Consider the following 17,535-nt stretch of genomic DNA (forward strand, 5'->3'; position numbering starts at 1 on the left):
TGTCAAGATCTCTTCTGAATTGCTATAGCATATGATGTATGTACACAATGTATCTCGATTTAACAGCAGTGACTTTTATTAAGTTTAATCACTTCACTCTGTGGCTTTCAATTGAAGACAGTGTTAAAACAAAGGCTACTTCATGGAATAATTAAAAAAAAAATCACAAATATATAGCACTTGCAAAACATTAAGTATTTTCTGAATTCCTTAAGCCCAAATTCTCTCTTTACAGTCTTGTAAAATCTGACACCTTGTATAATTACAGCAATGAGTCCTAAAGGAAAGGGACTTGTCAGATTTATTAAAAAGTCTTCAATATGCTCTTTGGGCAATTAATACTGTACTTAATTTCTACTGTTGTTTAATCTGTAGCTGACAGATAACACATCTTTTACGTCAGTGAGCAGTGTTTCTCCCTTTTAGGTACGCCTGTATGAAGTATGTGTCAATTATTTTAATTAAAATCATGAGAGATTTTGACATTTGGAACTTCAGTTTCTTCTTTTTAGCCTCCTTCTGAGGCTTAGTGCTCTAAAAGATCTCAAAGAGAAGTCATTCCTGTACTTTAATGCGATAGGAAGACAAAAATAAATGTTTGAAATTAAAATCCTGGGAAGAATTCAGGTGAGAGTACAGATAAACACCAAACAACCTTAAGTAAGCATCATTCCTGTTATGAATGCAAGAGTTCAGGGATCCTAGGACATAAAACAACTGCAAAATTCTAGAGACCAAATTATTAACTACAAATATCATAGAAAAGGCAACACAAACTTCCAAACCAGATTAATATTAGCAGTCTTTCATTTTTAAGTGCAAGGAAAAGTTTTGGAAATAACACAAACTAGTACCTGAAACAAAAATACAACAAACTACAAATATCAGCTGGTCCATGACCATGTCCTGAGGACACAGTTGTCTGTTTCCAAACAATGACACAGACTCAGACCTTGTATTAATAAAATGTAACGAAAGGTCAAGATCACATTTTTGTAATAACTTCTAAATCTCTGCGTGTTTTGAAAGAATCCCTTCTGTGGTCAAGTACTTTAGTTCAAACCAAACTTTATTAAATTTTTGACACGACTTAATATGAGTTTGTTCAAAATATACAGATATTTTAAAAACTAATAAGCTGTGAGAAACATAGACATTACTTTAAAATCTAAAATTAGGAAAGTGGCATTATAATTTGCAGGGTTTGACCGGTTTTCTACATGGTTTCTGAGAAAACAGGAGTGAGCCACATTGCTGGCTTAAAATTTCAGACAAAGCTAAGGTGATCTTCTTTGGCAATCATTCCAGTGGTCTAAAATGCACTAATATCAAAAAGCTGCATTCATTATTTGACAGTTGGGAGTGTGTTAAAAGTAGGTATTTGTTGAAAGTTTAAATTAATTACAAATTTCTTGGTACTCTGGATAAAGCCTACAAACTACAGTCACCATGAAAATACAGGGGGGTTTATACTTTTTAGGTGAGATTGTCATTGTGCAATTTAACCCATGGCACTGGTCAGAAAATTTTTGTATCTATCTTAAAAGTCATAATGCTGCTCAGATTTCATCTCAGCATCCACCTTACACCCTAAAGACAGCGGGTTTTGCATCCCCTTCTTTGAACAAGAGAAAATAATATGGAACGATAAGCAAGAAACATAGACCTACTTATCTGCATTTGATCAGTACATTCCTTCCTTCCTTACACCTCATATCCTTTTGCTTGTTTCCATCACCCTTCACATCCCCTGTTATCCTGCTCACTTGTATGTTGGCTCATGCCCTGAATCAAGTCTCAGCTAGGAGGTAGGGGAATGCAGGCACAGCATTATCAGCTGGTTGGAATGGAAATTATCCATCACCCTTCTGACCACCCAGCCCCAGTGGCTGTGGTAAATCCAAATCCTGGATAGCAGAGATTTGTAGGCGCAGCCTTTCTTCCCTCCTCAGTTCTGTGATGCAACTTGAGCTCAAGTAAGGGCAGCAGCTGGGCAGCTGTAACCCGCCCTAGCTAATGCCTGGCTGGAACAGACTGCAGCTCCCTCAGAGCTTTAGTGTTAATGGTTGGTTGGTTTCATTTTATTCTTCTGCCAAGCTTTCAGGTTCCAATCATAGAAAAAAACAGAAATAAAAAGAACATACTAACTGCCTTTAATAAAGGCTCTTTCTCCAATTCCTCCCAGGTCAGTAAGAGGAAAAGAAACACACGTGGTGCTCATGGTGTGCACTTCAACATCACTGTGCAAAAAGCAGATCTATGAATCCGGATGACATTTAACAGATGGGGAAAAAATAATCATAAACTACCTGTCCTAAACACTGTTGTAGAGGCTTAACTCGTCTATTTTCCTCTCTCACAAACACTCTACCTGTTGCATGCAGAAACAACATTCATTACCAATTGTTCAGGAAAAACACAGCCCCTTTGGGCTAGCTGGGAGTCAAGGGATCTGGGTTACAGTTGATGTTTAGCCAGACTGCTCTAGAGTCCTGGATCGACTCTTTGCCATTTTCCATTTTCCTTTTTTCCCCTCTAAAGAATGAGGCTAACAAGACTTGTCTTAATTACACACTTAGTGAAGCTAATTATTTATCTATATAGACAGTTTGAAAACACTGATGGCAAGATATCCCAGAGCTAAAACTTAGGTTATACACCTCTGATCACCAATAACATCCAGTCTTAACTGATTAATAAACATCTGGGCATTTTGCTGAGGATGGGATTGCCGCAGTTCTGAACACAATGTATCACAACTAGGCAAGGCTAAAAATACAATGCTGCCTACAATTTGTGAATCTAGAAGCACTCTTTCCAGCAGGACAGCTGTCCAAGTATGGACAGCTATGTTTGAGATATACCAGGTTATCAGCTATTTATAGCTTTAATTTCCTAGAGATTCAAGAGGAAAAGCAACTGGTTCTGAACTTTAAATTATTATTATTGTTGTTGTTACTTCATTATCGTAGGTAGGTGGCAGAGTAAGCATTTCTTGTAAATTTGTTTCAGCCAGATTTCTTTTTAAATGGCTGTTGTGACACTGCCCAGAAGGTCTAAAAGCAATGGAGACAGAATAAGAAAGATTGTGCAGGTAATGGGACTAAGGATAAAAAATGTCACCAATCCTTTAGCTGATAAGTTCATAGTTAACCATAAACAGAAGATGTGGATGCATAAAACATGGCATCACAGTCTCTTTCACTAATCCCTGCCTCAAAGAAACCATGCAATTTGCATATACGTTTCTACTAACCAAATATTAAAACAACTTGCTTGACATTGTGCTATGTTCCCTGTCACATCAGTCATTATCAAATTGACAGTTGTTGTCTCTTCAGGGTAAAATGAGATTGCATAAGACATCTGAGGTAAGTTTATCTGATAAAACAGTTCAGAGTGCTATACTCATTACTGAAGTATTCAGTTGTTTACATTACTTGAGAACAATGTCCCTAAAATATCTTTCTGAATATTAATGTATTGCTTGTTTAAAAAATGGGGCAAAACCAGGCTTGTCAACTAATAAAGAGAGGGGTGGGAGAGTGTTCCAAGCCAGCAGCCTCTCCAAATCTTCCTGCTAGATGCATTTTGGCTTGTTCAACTATTCATAATAGATATGAAAATTTCTGGAGGAAAGGCATCTCAATTTTTGTATTGCTCCAAATGGATGATTTGACACAGTATTCCAAAAGGGATAAAAATAAAAGTGTTGGTATGTAACCTATTTGTCCAGTATGGAGACAAAAAGGAGAGCCAGTCTGCCAGTCAGGAGTGCTGGTATGGCATGCTGGCATACAAAGCCCATTCTGAACACTTATTTGACATCTCATAATAAACAGCAGGCTTTACAGCATGCTGAGAGGTTCCATTTATTCAGATTTTTCTGGACCAACTAGAGACACCAGAGTCTGGGTAGTTACTTTCTCTAAATTCCTAACATTAAGATGCAGTTCAGTGTTGAACAGCAGGAAACAAAAGGGGGAGCTGTTACCTCTCCAAGCCTCCTCATCACTGTTCTTTATTGTCACCTGCTGCTGGGACCTCCACTTCTACTGAGGTGGAAAGGGACAGGTACATAGCGGAACACGCTCATGCAGGCAGAGAGATAAGCAGCGCTTTCTCTTGTCTCCCTGGAAAGGTGAGGGTATGCGCATCATGCTGGAATATGAAGACATTCTTGATTCTGGACAAGCATTAGGGGAGAAAAATGAAACAGATGTGTGGGAAAGAGCACAAGAAGTGAAAAGAGGAGGAGGGAACTAACAACAGAAAAAAATGCAGAAAGCAAGGATGGGATGTCTGACACTAATGTGGGCTTCAACAGAATGTTGAAGTGCCCAAGAAGGCCAATACAGCTAAAATTAAAAGGGAAGGTGGCAGCATTTTCACAATGCTAGAAAAGAACAGTAGGTAGTTTGGAATAGCTGAAATGGAAATGGTTTAGGACACCACAAGCAAGGCTATTTTTAGAGATTATTCCAAGTACGAAGCTGGGTTCCTGCAATAAGGCTGGAAAGGAAAGAACAGGATGGGATATACACTAAGACAGACCAACAAAACAAAACAATGGTGTCTATGTGTGAGGGGTAAAGAAGAAAGAAGTGGCACGAACAGTGCCAACATTCCAGGCAACAGCAGAGTGGGGTTATTTATTGTGACAGCTAGGGAGTGGAGATGGCAGGGCTCCCGGAGACGAAGAGTTCAGCATTCCCCCGTGCTGCACACAAACCAAGGGGTGCACGGGGAAAATGCCTCGGAAGGCGAAGGTGATTCTAGATATGACAGTGGAGGTCAAAGGCAGAGGAGTCTGTTTGGAAGCCATCAGATGCAATGGAAATCAACAGATGCAACTTGTTACACCATAAAAATTGATAAAGGGACCCTAGCAGAGACAGACAGAAAATGTTTTGCCATTTGCACTTGCTGCACGCACCAAAGTTTTCTGTGGTGCTTAACTAATGCTGCCACTATCCACTCTGGCCTCCTACAACTTAGTAACAGGTGGCACACACACTCATCAAGTATAGTGACCATCAAAATCAAGAGGATTGTCACATGCAAAGCACAGCAGGCTCTGTAGAAAGTGAGGATAACATTCTTACATGTCTAAAACCAGCTGTGCTTTATATATCACCATTAAGCATTTCCAGCATAATAATTACCATTGCAAAGAATAAAAACTTAGGCCCAGCAGCCTTTTCCCATAAGAAAACTAGTCAGCTAGTTCAGACTGCTTTTTTTCCTGTCACATACCTATTAAATGCTCCAGACTGTTTAATGTGATAAAATGTCTAGACTGGTTTTTGACTGAAAGCTTAAAGAAGAGAGTTCTTTGCCCTTGGCTAGGAAACCCCTTTGCTCCTTTCTTGGTAAGCACAATATAATGTGCATGCTGTACTTCTGCAAACCACACTTTCTGCATACATACAATACATGCATTTCTGATATCTTTATAAATCTTCTGAGACTTCAGAGACAAGCCCAGGGAAATGTGAAGAATATACACACAGTATATACATACAATACTGTATAGTGCTGCTTTGCAAGGAAAAATCTGGAGCTTATAATCAAGGTGCAGATGTTGTTGAGGAAAAGATAATAGAGCACCTCTCACAGTCCAGTGAACAACAAAAGCAAAAAAATAACTGAAGAAGCTCTGTTAAGATTGATAATAAGCAAGATGCTTTGCTGAAGCAGGCAGTAAAGGTAGAGTTTAGGCAAGAAATCCCAATGGGCACATTAGAAGAAGTGTTACCACATGTGAATCAGTACATTCAATGCTTTGTGGTCCCTAGCTGCCCTCGGTCTTCAGCAGCTGCTTATTTTTGTATAACAGAACTTCTGACAATTACAATCACTCTAAACTTAGATGCAAGTACGCAATTTATACTAAAAATATCTCTGGCAGTGAAATTACCCTACTCAACTGGTACACACCCTTCAGTCCTTTCTTTTTAGGCTCTATAAATCTGCAACTGTAGAGTGGGCCATGGTCAAGGAACAGGTGCATCTGATTCTTGTCAGCATGTGTGACTTGCACGTTGGAAACCAAGCTGCATACTATGGAAAAAGCTTGAGAAGAAACACTGTCCCTGGACGCTGCTCATTGTAGCTGACTCACATAGGAAATACAACTTGCCAAAAGAATTAATGGATAATGTGATGTGACAAACATCACTTTGGCACAGTCTCAACTGGATTGCCAAATCATGTATCAAAGTCCCACTTCCCATCTTCCTGTACCCCATTTGTTCCCAGAGCAGTCTTAACATCCTGAGGATAATTTTTTTGTTTAAAATGTTCTTCGTGCTCATCCAAGACCCTAACTAACTTGTTCTCTGTGATTAGACCATAAAGTGCACTGCCAGTCAGAGGAGTTGAAGAGACAACTGACCACTCCACAGGAAAACAACTAAGCGCTTAGGAATATCTATGAGAAGGTTGTTTCAAGGGAGGAAAATGACAGCTTTTCCACATTAAATACTACGGGCAGAAAGATCTGCACAGTAAAGGTACTGGCCCACCACTGAGCACTTCTGGTGTCCATTCTCCTTAAGATACCATTTCTCCTGAGCAAGTCACAATGTTCCCCTCTGTTAAAAGCAAGAAAGGGGTTTCTCAGCATCACCAGGGAAGGTGATTTTATTGGTTTTGAAGCACTCTGATACTATACAACTACACTATACAATGGAGAACAGACTGAGCAAGGTGCCAATGTCTAAAATGAGTCTTCTGTGAAATAACTATACATACAAGTTGAAAGTTTGGATCAGGAAGGTTGCACGTTGGGGTTTTTTTGTTTGCTTGTTTTCTTAAAATAAATATTAATATAGGTTTTAGATCAAAAAAAATCTTTCCTTTTGTCAGCACACCCTCCTGCAATCTTTGTTTCTGAACAGTTCCCATGCATGTCAAAGGGTGCTCTGCATAATTATAGCACTGCTGAATTAAATCCCTTCTCTGCTCCATATATGCACAGTTCCTTTGGGCATATGAGTGAAATGGCACATGTAGGGAAAAGGGGATAGGCCCAGCTGCTGTTTCTCTGGAAAGCCCCACCCCAAGTAACACAGAGTGGTCTGCAAGTTTTTCATGCTGAGCAGCTGGCAGAAGCCACCTGAAAGCAGGTACCCAGGCTGTGCTTACTGAGATACCAGGCTGTTGGCAAGTTTATGGATGGGAGACAAAAGCAGCACAGGGAATAGAGAGGCTACTGCTTCTCCTGAAACAGAAGTTGCTAGCACAGAAGCAGAAAGAACAGATTTTATAGTTACAGCTTTCCCTTCCAAAGTCACATTTCTACTCTTCTCTCCAAAATCTCAATAGCACGGGCTAGTTAAAGGGTTAATCAATAATATTGTTCACTGCAGTATGCAAACTAACATGCATAAAGACTTATGCATAAGAAAGTGTGAACTGTGCCTACCTCAGAGTATCTTTGATTAAGCACATTTAGGGCACATACCTATTAGCTTTGTAAACAGGCAGAGCAGTGGACACCACTGTCCCCAAGTTAATTTTTACCAGTGTGGGCTGGAGACAACCACTTATCAGAGGTAACCAGAGTAATCTAACTGCAGGAAAAAACAGCAAAACACAACACACAGCTGCTTGTTCAGAGTGCCAGCAAAAAATGAGCTCTTTTGGAGTGATCAAGGATGGTAAAAGGAGCCGATCCAACTCACACTCACTGAAAAGAGCCATCCTAACCCCTCGCTTCTGCTTCCTTTTGGATGATCCCATTCCTACTAGCCATTCCTACTAGCCCAAGTGGTCCCAGCTTAGCCAGTTCACCTCTGTATGGTGGTGGAAAGCTATTCACTTATTTTCTGCTAGCTTCATGCGCTGTATCCCAGTCACACAGGAGTCAAGTCTTGACCAGGACCAGCATAAAGGAAAGGCTGGCAGTGTGTGGCTAAGAGAAACAAGAGCACCAACTTTTTTGGTGGCAGCAAACTGTGATACTGGGCAAGCCAAGCTGGTCTCACACACACTACCAGGAAAGACCATTGTGATTTTGATAACTGGTTGACTTTACTTGAGTATGCTTTCACTCAGCATTGATTCTCTGTAGTCTGTTTTGTCAGGACCATTGGTCTGACCTATCAATTCTCAAAGTTTGCTATTTCTGTAAATTCTACAACAGACTGCGAACTCTGCTTTAAGTAGAAACTTACCTGTTTACAAAGGCATTTAAGAACTTGCTTACTGTAATGTAAAAAAGCAAACCCACAGCTACAGCTAACATAGCTAGTGAGTTGAAACATATTTTCGAAAGCTATCTTTTTTTTTCTAAACAAATCCCATGTGAACATAAAGAAACAGATAGCAGAACTATTAAGCAGAACAAAGACAAAATTTATTCTCTAGTTTGTTTTAGAAGCTATGGTTAAAGAAGAACCTGATTTTAAAGTTCAAGATAGTAATATTTGAAAATCAGGTTGAATATAAGAGCATGCAGGTGCTGGATGTGATAAGCAGAGAAACTGCACCTTCCGTCAGAAATCCAAATTCACACACAAGATAAGAAGGAATAAGTTACTCATGCAAACCCATCACTGTGGCAGAACTATCAGATCTAGGAAACAAAGGCCGCTCTTTTCAAGCTTCTATAACGGACAGGACTCTGTTTCAATTAAAGAAGTCAGACTTCCTTTTGTATTCAGACTGGGTGCTGTTAGGCTCAAGGAAACATAATTTCTATCCAACCTGCCTTTCTCAGAAGGTGTGGCTTTGTTTTGGAGCAGAAGTATGAAACCCGGATATAAACCAGGTTGATATACCGGGATAAAAACTGCCACAAGATCCAAAGCTAACAAAAAGGCACAACTACAAATAAGAGCTCCAGCCATGCTACCTGAACCCCTATGACTGCAGTCTCTAGCATGTGCCACAAATTGAACTCGAGGAACACGAAGTCCAACCAGCAATGCTACACTGCAGAGCAAAGCCACCCGCTCTGTAATCATACCTGTGGCTGAAATTACGACATGCCTCCACAGACCTGCTTTAGAGATGACATGCCATAAGACCAGTTTACTCAATGTTGTTTATAAAAATATTCTTGAAATACATGTGCTATTTCTTTAAAATTTCAGTGTTAAACAAGAAAACAAAAAAATTTATAAAAACTGAGATTTTTTTCCCTTTTTTTCACACATGGGTATTAAGAGACATTCCTTTTTTTCCTGCATCAAGAGTACAGAGGATTCCTGGAGAATGTGATGTCTCAATCCACCATTTTGTTCACACACAAAAATCTTCTGACATGAATTAAGTAATGTTTCCAACTGGAACTAAGTGGCCCCTCAGTGGTGACAATGACCAAAGATCAGGTACACCTGATACACAAGCTGGTAACAGAGAAAAAGCAGCTCAGACTATAATAGCACATGAATATGTTATTCAGTTCTCCAGTGGGCACATTTATGCTGTGCAGTGTAACATGTAGACGTGCGAGTCAGCTCTGAGCTGGCAGTGTCTTGCCACGCTTTCTGGGGTGCTAGAAGCAACCTCACTGTGCAGGTTAATTTAGTCTGCTTCTCAGCCACACAGAGCTCCATGTTACTACAGCGAGGCTGCTTCCAGCTCATTTAGTGCTTGCCCAGGGATCTTGGGGATTTCTACCCATTATGGTATGTAGGGCAGACATACCTTCTGCTGCAACACTCTAGTGTGAATGCTGTTTCGCAGTACATTTACAGTCACTCAAAACAGGCTGGCTGAAAGCCTTAAAATATCACAAAGCAATCTTTGAAGCAATCGGAGATGATTTTAGACTGCAGTAATACTCTCAAAGACTCTTCAGTAACACTTGTCTTTGTTCAGAATAACAGCCTGCAGTTACTGAATCCTCCATAAATTACTCTGTACTAGCAGTATTGCTGTAATACTCATTTTCACAACGTATAAACAGTACCTGCTCCTATGTAACTTATCAAGTCGGTGAAAATGCAGGTCTCTAATAGATTTCTGTCTTCCAACTATGAGCCTCTGCAGGCAGGTGCACTACAAGGTAAGATTACTTCAGCAAAGCGTGGGTGAAATCCAAACCCCAGGTTTGTATTCTAGCCTTTAAAATTCAAAGTTTACTTCAATAAAACCATTGTTTAAGGATTAAGTTGAAACTGAAACTCAGGAAACTGAAGCAAATTCAACTGTGAAAAAGCATGCATTTTTCCCCACTGAGTCCGACCTGTGTTCAGCTTACATACCACTTCTTAGGAAGGACCCAAGAGAACCCCATAAGGCATTTGCAAGCAATGTTTCAATGTAAGCAAGCCACTTGCTAGATTCAAGTGACTCATCTCAAGAACATCTTGAATGGCATGTCAAACCTATTTTTTTCTTATTCTGTAAAAGACATAAGCAAACAATTATAAATGGTAACAGTCAGCATACAGAGATGAAATAAAACTACTCAGTCAACTTGAGGCAAGAGGCCAGTGCCTCTGTTATAAAGAATGGGATAGAGATGAGGGATGGTGGGACACCTGGGAGATACAAAGGATGCAAGTTCTGATCATTCTGCTGGCAGACGATCAGCCAGTATCACCCTGTGTGAGACACACGGTTTCATCACAATTTTCACAACATTTTCTGCTTCTCCCAAAGCCCTTGACAACACATGATTAAACAAGAATCTCTGGATCCATCTTCCACATGGTTGCAAATAAAACTTGGAAATCTGACTCGATTGTCTCTGAAACATCACTAAGATCAGAGAAATAAATGAATGCAAACACACGTACAAATTTTACTCCTTTTGGATACTTCTTGAGCAGTTTGCATGCTTTCATACAGCTCTGGCTGCATGAAGAGTTCGAAGCTCTAGCAGTAACAGACATTTCTCATCAGCATACTGTACTCTGAGGTACCTTGCATGTCTCAAGCAATACAAGCCATGTGAGGCATTAGTAGAATTGTATTTTATTCACCATCTGATGGAGGAGGAAGAGAAAAAGGTTGCTTGCGAAACATCTGAGATGGGTGCAGAATGAATCTCTCAGAAGACAGCTTATAGATTAAAAAAAAAAAAAAAAATTAAAAGAAGAAAAAAATAATACAGACCTAGTCAGAAGGACAGAGGGATGGTGGATCCAGAATCACTAACCTGGGAAATCTCCAGGTAAAGATTAGCCAATATAATTTGGTTTGGCTGTGAAAATTTTGCTCAGCTCTTAATTATATACTATTTATTAAAGTTTCAGTGTAAATAGAGTCAATAAATATTTTTTAAAATAGTGTTCTGATGCTGAACCAAAGTATGACAAGAAAACATAGTTGTAAAAGGTCACAGAGACTGAAAACCCAGTGGATATATACCTTGATGAAGAACCAGATGATCTGGTCTAACTTCTGATTTTCCTCCAAGGGCAGTCCCACCTGCCTCATGAAATGGAATTTATGCCTTACTAGCAAGTCTTACTAAACTGCATTGCCTGTTTCACATATAATAGAATGTTACCTCAAAACATATAGAACCTAGAGATTCAATTCCTGCTAAACCCAATCATGGGGACTATTTTCTTGTACATAACCAATAATAAAGAATAAGCAACAGGAACGGATATTGTTAATATCAATATTAACCAGGTATAATAAACAGAAAACCAGAAGAACAGCGAGGAATATTGTTGGAATGAACTGAAAGCGATAGTACCTAAGGAAGTTTTCTGTGCATTGTGGACAACATCAGGACAAACTTCATTAAAGATAATTAATAACATGAGTACAGTCTTGGATACATTACATATTCATGCCATTTTAACATCACAGAATCTTGTTTCTTTGTATCTTACAAAAGAAAAAATGTTTCAGGATTAGAGAATGTAGTTTAGTTAACAAGCAATAAGAAACAATATATTATTTTTTTAAAGATTAGCAAGGTGATCTTATGTAACATTTTCATTTCACCTTGTTTTTTCTTCCTGGTGATAAATTCTTGTTGCATACATCTGAGGTGTACTCTTCATGTATATAGTACCATATTTAATACTACCTCTCAGGAAGAAGGGAGAAAAATTAAAGCTAACTTGTTTCATTTCCTACTGTTGTGTAACGTAACATTCTTCTACTTCATAGCAATATGTAGTGACAAAATCTGTGCTTAAGTCTTGTGTTATTTATCAAAAACCACTGAAATAGATTTCTGATGGGCAGAAAATGGCAATAAATGGTAAAGCCAAAAAAAAAAAATTGAAGATAAAAGTATTAGACAATGCTAGTGAATTCACAGACATTTTCTCCACCCAAATCTTATAATAAATAGTACAGTTTTACCTTTTTTGCAGACTGGTAATCTTTTTTTTTTTTTTTTTTTTTTTTAACATATGCTGACCTATAGTTAATCAGCTTCTTGAAGTTAAAATTTATATATACAGCAGGAGGAATCAATGATCGTAGATTTTTAAAAAGCACCATTTGATATTTTTACCTTAATTTTCAGCATATTGTATATACATTCAATTCATCCTTTAAAAAAACGAAGGAAGATGAAGAGTTAGAAAGGAAAACTTCCTCTTTAAATCTCTTCAGGATTTAAAAATCAAATTCTAATACAGTAATAAACTTGACTATATACAGCATGGTTCATCAGATGGTCAGAAAGCTCCCCAGAAAAACAGGGCCCTCTCACAGGCAAGAAAAAGGCTATGAATGGCAGAAAACAGAGATGACCTAAGAGAATAATTTTATTTATCATCCATGAGATGTGCAATGGTATTAGTTTTCTATACCAGAGGGTCTGTTTTCACCAGAACACCTAATAAGACATTGTACAACTACTGTATTTGTGCTTTCAGTTAAGCACCTATACATACCCAAATAACCAGCTGGGAGAAGTTTGTTCATTTAGATGTATACAGCTATTTGATCTACAGGTTCGAAGACCATGAACTACACTTCCACAGGAGCACAGGGAAATAATAATAATAATAATAATAATAATAATAATAATAATAATAATAATAATAATAATAATAATAATAATAATAATAATAAATAGAAATGGCCAGAATCACGGCCAGAATCACCTCAGACTCAGCTAACACACACCCTTCTGTAAACTCCAGTGGATCATTACTTGCACTACTACATGTTTAAATATGCTTACAAATCTGGTTGAAGTAAGTCAAAACCACATCAAAGCACAGTTAGGTCCCTGAAAGTCTGGTTCCTCTGAAGGCATTGATGACATTGCCATTTTCTTCCTAGGGTCAAAATTCTACCTCGATCTCCCGGCCCACTCCTCTGAACACCACAAATGCTTACTAAAAATTTTCCTATGATTTTTGACTTGTTCATAAGGTCAACTTCATGAATGTCACGCACTGCCACAGTACCTACCAAATTCTTCTAGGACAGCCTGGAAGCTCTTTCCAAATATAAGGCATACATTTTTGGTTCTTGTCGTCACAGGATGTATCCCAATCTATTTTGAGAATTATCCCCACAGAAATATCTAACAGATTTCCATTATCATACAAGTTAAAGATGAAATAAGCACCCTGCTTCTACTTCATTTTGGTACTCTTCAATCATTGCTAGCAAAATTGTCATTTCTAATAGTTGAGCCAAAGTAAAATTCATAATGTCATCACGCTGGATCTGCAATATTTTCATGTTAATTTGCAGATTTCTCATTCATTCTTATTCCAGGCTTTGAATATGCTTGGATCCAAAACCATTTTCCAAAGATACATTCCAAATATTCAGAATCTAAATGCCACAGAAGAATCTGTAACTTATAGTAAGGCTTAAGCTTTTGCTTAGCTTTATAATTCCCTCTATATTAAATCACCTTTATTAGATACTCTTACTGTGACTGCTTTACCAGAATGGTCATTGCTTGAAAATAAGGCTTCAGTCATATTAAAGGTAGCAAGTCTCCTACTCCTATTTGCAGTGATCCCTTAACGTTGGGGGAACAATACAAATAGATTGGGCAGACTTAAAAGGACAGATTAAAATCAATATGAAGATGTCATCAAATGGTTGAGTCACCATCCCTGGAGGTATTTAAAAGATGTGTAGATGTGGCACTTAGGGACATGGTTTAGTGGTGAACTTGGCAGTGCTAGGTTAATGGTTGGACTCGATGATATTAAAGGTCTTTTCCAACCTAAACGATTCTATGATTCTATAGTAGCATATCAAAGTGTCAGCTGCAAAAGGTGTGACTAGTGGTAAACTGCAATTATGAAGAATAAACACTAGCTTCATTTTAATCTGATTTTTTCCAGCATAAAGTCTTGCTGTCCTCCACATGTTTGGAAAAATTAACAAGTGCAGCTTCTGCTGCTAGATAAGATCTTAGCTTTTGGGTAGCTTTACTTCAAATTATTTCTCTCTATAAAATGAGTAAGCTTTTCTAATTTTGACATTTAGTGATTAAAAGGTCCAAAGTAATCAGGAAGATTTATCTTCTGATGTGCTGCCAACCACGTTCCAAATGGCCTGTGTCTTAAAAGCAGCTTTTAAGATTTTATATACATACATACATATATATGAAGTTAAAATATACATAACTTGTATTATTCAATGCACAGAGACTGTTTTGAGATACCGCATTATTTTGTTAGTTAACTTTTTTTTTCCCCCAAAATTTAATTAAGAGAAAGAAGAAAGAATCTTAGAAGATTGCAAGTCTTGGGCAAAGGGACACAGCTGTTAAGTTTTAATAAATGACTGACCCACTAAATCACAGTAAGTCTGATTTCAGGCAGTTTTGCAGATCTCTGAATGTAAATGTGTAACAACTTCAACATTTTTTTGTTGAATTAAATAATGACATTAGCTTCATGAAATATGTTTTTAAAAGGTGCAGGCATCTTTTCCAGATAGAAAGCCACCAAATTCTGCAGTACTAAATTGATGGAAATGCACATCTTTCAAATGTATCTTTAGAGGGAAGTTTTCATCAGAATACCTCTTCCTTAAAAAAAAACAAAAAAAAACAAACCCCAAAAAACCCCCCAAAAAAGCCCCCAAAACCATAAACCAAACCAAAACACCAAAAAACCCCAAACCCAAAACAATGACAACAAAAAACATTAAGTCCTTGTACTTGAGGAGACTCATAAAAGTCATCTACTCCATTTTCAGCCCCTAGAAGGGCCAAACCCATTCCATTCTGATAGACATTACTAACTTCTGCATAAACACCTTCAGTGCTCTGAAGGCAACAAGCTCTGCAGGCAACCTATTCAAGTGCTTCACTATCCTTTACCCTGGAAAAGTTCTTCCCAGTTTAAATAATCCTCATTTCAAAGATTTCCATATTTCTTACCCTAGACACCATGGTACATTTTCCTTTCTCTTTGCAGAAGCCTCTGGAGTATTTAAAACCCATGGTTAACCAATGATCAATTTTCCAATGATCACTTTCAGAGACTGTAATCTGTCTAAAAGTTATTGAACTGATAAAATGACATAATGTTAAAGATGACTGAAAGAGACAGCTGACAATATGCTCACTCCACACAGTGTTTACGACAGGCAGCTTCATCTGCCTCATAGCCTGGTTGTCACTTTATGGAAAAATTAATGTCACAACTTACAAAGACAATAATAATAATTAAAAAAAAATCAGTTGGAAATTTGGAAGCATCTTGCAGAAAGCAGAGAAACACAGCAGACAATGCCTCATAATGCTTTTAAGTACTCAGGGTAAGATACTGGAGTTAATTTTCATATCTGTGCTTTTGTTGTAGAGTGCTGGCATCTTATCAGAGCTTAGCATCCAAAAATGAACTATCCTTTGGAGCCCCAGGCATACCCCAGACCTTTGCTGGGAAACAAGCAGTCAGGCAATCAGAAATTGGCATGCTGGAAATACACTTCCATACTGCTCATGGAAGCACAGGTATTTTTACCTGTCTGATGCAATTCATCGAGTCTGCCTACAAGAGCTCCAGACGGCTGATGGAAGAGAAAAACATTCCCATGGGAGATTTGTTCATGCATCTGCAGGAGAGACCTGCAGATCCCACTGGCACTGTCCCAAAGTACAACAGATACCTGGACACGTCTGGCAACCTATCTCACAGCACAGAGGGAGGTACCAAAACTGGACACGGTCTGTATGAGCTTGCAAAGGTATGTCAAATGTCTGCTGCACAATATAACAAAGAGGATGTCCGAGAGAGGTCTTGCGTAGGATGATACTGAGAACATCAGTCTTGGTGCAGAGTGAGCAATCATCACTTGCTCTCCCATGCACATTTGCAACAAGTGGCAGCAATGGACAACAGTAAAATAAGCGTAAAGCTGATATCCAATGGATCAGCAGAGTTTTGCATCTAATGGCCACTGAGGAAATGAACAGTTATGAGGCAAGGCTTAAGGAAGGCAAACCTTAAAAAAAGGGTGCAAAACAAGGTGGTACAGTACTTACAAGATAATATTTAATGGCTAATGACTACCTCACTTTTAGAATGGCTGGTATTTTTTGTTTTAAATTACACACATTTTTGAATGACAAATTTGAAACAAACTCTTGAGGCAATGAACTTTTTCAGTTTCCATCTAAAAGCCATTTCTGAATAGACATACTGCTGGTTGGTGCTGCCCTTCAAATGAGTCACACTGTAGATGTTTAAGAGATTGAAAAGAGGCAATGAACATGGCTGCTTAGCAAATTTTTACTGTTACTCAGTAGGTATTGTCCCTTAGCAATCTCAAGAATACACACAAGTATTGTTAATGTCAAAAGACAAAAAGTAGCACTGGACACAGATAAGCTGCTATCAGTTTTTTCTAATTGATGACAGGATGCAATCAAAAATCCAACTGGCAATCTGAATATGAAGACTTTATTTTTCTAGGCTAAACAATTCCAGTTAATTCAATTTTTCCTCTTTTCTCATACTAATCTTACCATTTCTCTCCTTTCAACTCCCTGTCCAGGGACCACACTTCCTCTGAGGTGCCCAACACTGGGTACTCCAACAAATCCTTCCTAGAATTTTGTTACCGTAATCAATTAGGAAGCACACAAACTCCAGTAATTACCATTAATTCAGAAGTCATAGGGAGGACAATAATAAAAAAAAACAATCCAAAACAAAACCAAAAACCCAAACCAGGTGTGATTGTTAGCTTTAGTACTGGACTTGCATTAAGCCCTGTCTCAATTTCTCGAACACATCTAGAAAAGCTACATTCCCTTCAGGCTGTTTGAAAACTCAGCAGTAGATATTAATTTAAGAATTCTAGCAAGTTTACAGTACTTTAAATTCCCCCCCCCTGCTGTCCCCACAATACAAGCGGTAATTAAAAATACTGATTTCCAGTATGACCTATAATCAGGAATTCAGATGTGCAGGCTCTATCAGAAATGACAAAACATGCATTCTGTGACAGCTAAGATATCAGCACATGCTGGGCCAGTGGACAGAAGTGATTCTGAAAGGCCAGCATCCCAGTTTACGCAGCTTGGCCGGGAATATTTTGCTTAAAGAATAAGCCATCACAAGTTTGAAAGAAAACATGTAAATGTTTGCCACATAGTTTCCAGTTTATGCAAATTTG

General features: G+C 38.3%; 1 protein-coding gene across 6 annotated transcripts in view; it reads right to left on the minus strand.

The window, feature by feature from the left end:
• PLCB4 (phospholipase C beta 4) overlaps positions 1-17,535 on the minus strand; it is a 216,140-nt gene that overhangs the window by 102,998 nt on the left and 95,607 nt on the right. The window lies entirely within an intron of this gene.

This window comes from Aquila chrysaetos, chromosome 8, assembly GCF_900496995.4.
Source record: "Aquila chrysaetos chrysaetos chromosome 8, bAquChr1.4, whole genome shotgun sequence".
NCBI classification, from domain to species: domain Eukaryota; kingdom Metazoa; phylum Chordata; class Aves; order Accipitriformes; family Accipitridae; genus Aquila; species Aquila chrysaetos.